The sequence below is a fragment of the Rhinopithecus bieti genome, unplaced genomic scaffold (genome assembly GCF_001698545.2).
Source record: "Rhinopithecus bieti isolate Rb0 unplaced genomic scaffold, ASM169854v2 scaffold_34489, whole genome shotgun sequence".
NCBI lineage: Eukaryota > Metazoa > Chordata > Mammalia > Primates > Cercopithecidae > Rhinopithecus > Rhinopithecus bieti.
The window spans coordinates 15,590-21,206 of NW_016815128.1; the positions used below are offsets into that span (position 1 = coordinate 15,590).

Sequence of the window (5,617 nt, forward strand, 5' to 3'; positions counted from 1 at the left end):
GGTTGTGATGGTAGTGGTGATGGTGGTGATGGCAATGGTGGTGGTGGTGACGATGTTGCTCATGATAGTGGTGGTGGTGATGGTGGTCATTATGGTGGTGGCAGTGATGGTGGTGGTTGTGTTAATGGTAGTGCCAGTAATAGCAGAAGCAATAGAATTTCAAAGGAGTGAAAAGTAATATATTGAGAGAAAACATGCCTAACTTTATGTTAAGCTTAGCAAGACTCTTAGTGTTCCCCTTATTGCAAATTGTTCTTCTCTGTGAACTGTGATCTATAGACAAAAAGAACCTAAATTTATGAGGCCGTACAAACAAATTTTTCAGTTCTCATTGGGCCATTCCACTCATGATGGGCTGTTGTTGTTAGTTTTGTGCTGAGCATTAGAGGGTGAGGATAATTTCATATTTGTCCTTGATCTTTTCTATCATAACAGCTCATGGATAAATAATCAATCTGAGGGTTTTATCAACTACTAAGTATGTCCATGGTGATTTCTTTTGAGAACCATGAAAATTTCTACTGGGAGAGTTTGTAGCCCTAGTTGACTCACTGCAGTAGATTATATTGTTTACCAAATATCCTAGCTCTGCCTCTGTGATATATCTTCCTGCAAGGTGTTTTTTCTTCCCCATCCTGTTGGTTTTATGATGGTCATAGGTTGTGCATTGAACAATTAAATGTGAGCAGAAGTGACATGTGTCCTCATCTTTTTCCTCTCTGCCACAGGAGCAGCCATATTTCACATAAAGATTTTCCCATCAACCCTGTCCTGTTTTGAAGACTCTGTGAAACAGAGATGAGGCTGAACTATGATATGTAAGTAGCATGACTGAAAAATAAATCTTGTTTATTCTGGAGTTGTTGGTACAATATAATTTAGCCTGACAGATACATCACATTGCCTAATAAACTATTTAGTTGCAGACCATGTTTTTTGTTTTTGTTTTTTGAGATGAAGTCTTGCACTTTTGCTCAGGCTGGAGTGCAGTGGCGCGATCTTGGCTCACTGCAACCTCCACCTCCCAGGTTCATGCCATTCTCCTGCCTCAGCCTCCCAAGTAGCTGCGACTACAGGCACCCACCAGCACGCCTTGATAATTTTTTATATTTTTACTACAGATGGGGTTTCACCATGTTGGCCAGGCTGGTCTCAAACTCCTGACCTCAGGTGATCCACCCACCTCGGCTTTCCAAAGTGCTGGGATTACAGGTGTGAGCCACCGCACCCGGCCAGACCATGTTTTAATTATCATTAAATCCATATTGTCTACTACAATGCCTAGAATATACTAGGTGCTCAATAAAAAATATTATTAAATGAGAAGTGAAAGCAACATATCCATTTATTAATATTACCTTAGTTTGAAAATCCATAAGTATATCTGCATTTTGAAAAATTACTAAGCTTTACCCTCTAATTTTCTACAAATAATGGTAAATAACACAAGACTTTATATGGCCAACATTTAATACATACATATTGATTTTCTAAAGACATCCATTTCTTTACCTTCCTGTTTCTCATAGCATCTGTTAATGTATCCCAATGGACTCGAAATTTCTCAAGCAAAGGAATCATTTTGTTTTCTTATTTATTCCCTGAAATCTAGGTTATTCCTGTCACATTTGCCACACATATATGCATTTAATATATACTTGTAAAATGACTGACAAAATGAGTGGTTACAAAGAAATATATTTCCCATGGGTATATTTCAGGCTGACAGTCATGAAGTTATCCAGATACAGGCGGGCATTTTTATCTCACATGGTACCCTTTTGTCCACCTTAACCAAGCTAACCAACGATCAAATATTTATTTCATAGTGTCAGTTGTGTTCATAATATTGAGGATTGATTGATTGTGGTTTTAGTAATAAAGTGTACCATGTAGGACATAGAAGAATTAGATAATCTTGGCTGGAAAAATGTTGTTGTTGCTTGTTGTTGTTGTTGTATGTATATGTATGTTTCTTTCTCCTTGATTGATAAACATTTCCCAAAATGGGAAATTGCAATTGATGTAGTTTTGATGATTAACCTCTGCTAAATTTAATTATATGAAATGCCAGTTATGAGTGAATTTACTCACATTTATAAAACTTGTGGGGTCCATATGGGTGAACAGATTGCTTTATTCACATGTTGTCCCATGTGGGGGTTATAGCCAAAGATAAATATCCCTACCTTTCTGTCCTTGATGCCAGCAAGAATCAGCTTGCAGCAGTCAGTGCTTGTGGTAATTTGGAGCGAAGCATATGAACATCAATTACTAAGATGTACCTGGCCTGAACAATGAATTGCCTCTAACTTGCCCCTTTGCCTGCTGCCTCTCTAATCTTTCTTCATTTTACTGCCAGATTCAAATTTCCAAATCACCATTTTTATCAGGTTATTTCCCGCCTTCAATAGCTTCACTTTGCTACAAAAATCCAAGCACCTTGGACCGATATTCAAGGTTTTCTGCTAATCTCGTCTCACTTCAACTACTCTTCCAGGCTGAATCATTACCTCTTACCTGCGTGGATGTAGAGTTGCAGCTGAACTTGATCATTCAATATCTTCTTTACTCCTGATTCTTTTCTGCCTCCTCTTACTTGCTCAAGTCATTATCTCTGTTTAGAAAGCACTTTCCATATTCTTCACAGTCATTTGGTTGGTACGTATTTATTGAGTATTGGACTATGGGGTCAGGTCTTGTCCTCTCCACCAGTGATACAGCAATTAAAACAGCCTAGGGACCTGTTCTCTTGAAGCTTAAGAAACAACATATTATATTTCAAAAATCTTTATAAATTTCCTCATTGGAATATTTAATCTTACAGTTTATTTGACTGAAATAATTCTCTCCTTCTTCTAAAAAATTTTAGTGCTTACTATATCTCCCTAATTGTTTGTGCCTGTCTGTTCTCTGTACTTTGATAACAAGCTCCTGGCAAGGACAACCATATACATACTCCTGTGTATTTCCACACTCAAGCCTGGTTCCTGGAACGCGGAACATATCAAAAACATTTGTTCTTATTATTTTTAAAATGATTGAAAAAAGGAACCAATACCAGACATATTTTGAGTGTTTACTATGTACCAAGAATTGTGCATTATACTTAAAATATATCATCTCTCACCTCCACAAAAGCCTGACATGGTACCTGCATTTCTTACAACTTTCTTAATCAGAAACTGTTAATGGAAAGTTAAGACAGGTAGTATGTAATTTGTTGAAAGAATGGAACATTTTTAAATTAAACAGTACTTAGTTCCTCTCTTTAACATAGAGCTAATCTGTGACCAGACGCTGCCCTTAATTGTATTCATTTAGTTTGCTACTGCTTGGCTCTAGTTTTTAGCTCTCAGCCAATGGGTAGTGATGTAAGAAGTTTATTTCCTACTCATGGCTATGATTTTGGAAATGTTTGCCACCATCCTCCTAAGGTCAGTTGTACCAGGCTGTATTGAGCTTCGGAGAACCCACAGGCGCCTGGCGAGGCAGGTTGTATTCATGATGTATTGTATTCAATTGTATTCATGATGATGTATTTGACCCTAGTTTTATTGATTTAGTGGATAATGTAGAGTAATGTAGGCTAATTCTGATTTGAGAGAATTTTGGCTACACAGTTATTATGGCTGAAGTGGAATCAAACTCAGTTCTATTTTATGGCAGAGTACACACATTTTTTTTTTTTTTTTTTGTACTACTCTGCTGAATAAGTGAAATAGTGGAAAAGTACTCAGAGGTATCCACTGCAGTAGAGGCTGTTGGTACCTTGTCCATAACCCCTAGGCAGCACCTCTAAACTCTAAAGCCTCTTTATCCCATATAAAGATGGGGATTTTATCTGGCCGTGACAGCAATGACAAGTCACATTTGTTGGAGGATTACTGTCTTCAAGATACATCCTCAACCACTACAAGGCAAGGAATTAATGTATAAATGCCCTAGTGCCCTCCTGCCTTGGTGGGGATAATGAAGAAGTATGTTCTACACTGTATCCTTCATTTATTTAGTGAAATTAGACTCTGGTATCCTATAGGAGTAACTTGCTTGATAATGCACACTGTATTGAATTGTTTTGCTTCCCTATGTAACTTTTTGACTCCCTACCAGTATTCTTGGGATTCCTCCCAACCTCCACAACCAAAAACTTGTACTATTTGCACTCCAGGTCTTGTCTAGATCTGCTTCTGGGACAACCCAGACCAAAACACCTTTCTGATTTCTAGTTGTCAGTGGCTGTCTTGTCACCCCAGCCTGCTTTCTGCTAACAGAATCCCTGTCTGCTGCTCATTTTAGGATCCAGAGGTCTGTCACCAATGAGTTTGCTACTGCTTGGCTCTAGTTTTTAGCTCTCAGCCAATGGGTAGTGATGTAAGAAGTTTATTTCCTACTCATGGCTATGATTTTGGAAATGTTTGCCACCATCCTCCTAAGGTCAGTTGTACCAGGCTGTATTGAGCTTCGGAGAACCCACAGGCGCCTGGCGAGGCAGACTACTTTTCTGGCCACCTTTCTTACATGTGGCCAGCCTGCCTCCTTCCCAGGGCCATAATTTTATTTTCTCAATTCTGTTCTCTCTCTCTCTTTCTTTTTAAAATACAGACAATTTTATTTGACAATTTTAAAATGAAAATTTTAAGACGAGAATGGGAGAAGGGGATGAAAATACTAAGCAATTAACATAAAAATCTGTAAAAAAAATACTCAATATATGACAAACAGAACTAATCAGTAAAGACAGAGCACTTAACACACACTGTATAAAAAACATGGAAATCACAGGAAGAAAGAATTCAAAGCTGTTGAAACTGGAGACTGAATTGGGATGAGCTGTCACTGTTCTTTATTATCTTACTTTTCGTATTATTTAATTTACTTAAAAAACATGTGTATGTATACATTTAATAAAATTTCTATAAAGTAGTTGTTAAGAAATCAAACCTCTTATATTTATTTATTTTATTTTATTTTATTTTATTTGAGATGGAGTCTCGCTCTGTCACCCAGGTAGNGCCAACCAATGCATTCATAATAGATTCAGAGAGGAAAATACGTCGAACTCTCCAGAGAGTGGTGACATTTTCAGTTTGATATGGTAATGTGATCGTGACCTTCAGACAGCACAAATATATGTGCCATCTCATGTGCAATTCCTTATAGACCCAGCTTGGTTCTTCTCCAGTGTCTCCTTTTGGAGTTGTACCTTATTTTATTTCCAGTTTTCATCCGAATCCACTGGGGAATGGGACGATTTTGCTTTTGTTTCTTGGCCAGGAATCGCTTAATCCTGGAAGTCTTGTGAGAAGACATGGTGAGAAGACGAGGCAAGAACACACCACGATGGTGGAGAAACTCTTATATTTATTAAATGATTATCCTATTTGACTAAGAAGTAGCCTGTATTAAATTTAAGGTGTTTACATGTTTATACACATAAAAATTCACACACAGACACACACACACTTTAAATTTTTTAAAAGTAAATTATATACTTTTTTAAAAAAGTCATAGATTCAGGCCTAAAAATGCTCCTTAAAGAGATCAGAATTGTGTGCAAATTCTGAATTGTGTGCAAAAAAAGTATATAATTTATTTTAAAAACATTTAAAACTCT

At 37.2% G+C, this 5,617-nt stretch overlaps 1 pseudogene across 1 annotated transcript; it reads right to left on the minus strand.

Moving 5' to 3' along the window:
• Window positions 1–5,027: 5,027 nt before the first annotated feature.
• LOC108515806 (60S ribosomal protein L39 pseudogene) lies at window positions 5,028–5,328 on the minus strand (annotated as a pseudogene). Its single transcript, XR_001881628.1, has one exon. The product of XR_001881628.1 is annotated as a 60S ribosomal protein L39 pseudogene (transcript).
• Window positions 5,329–5,617: the final 289 nt, after the last annotated feature.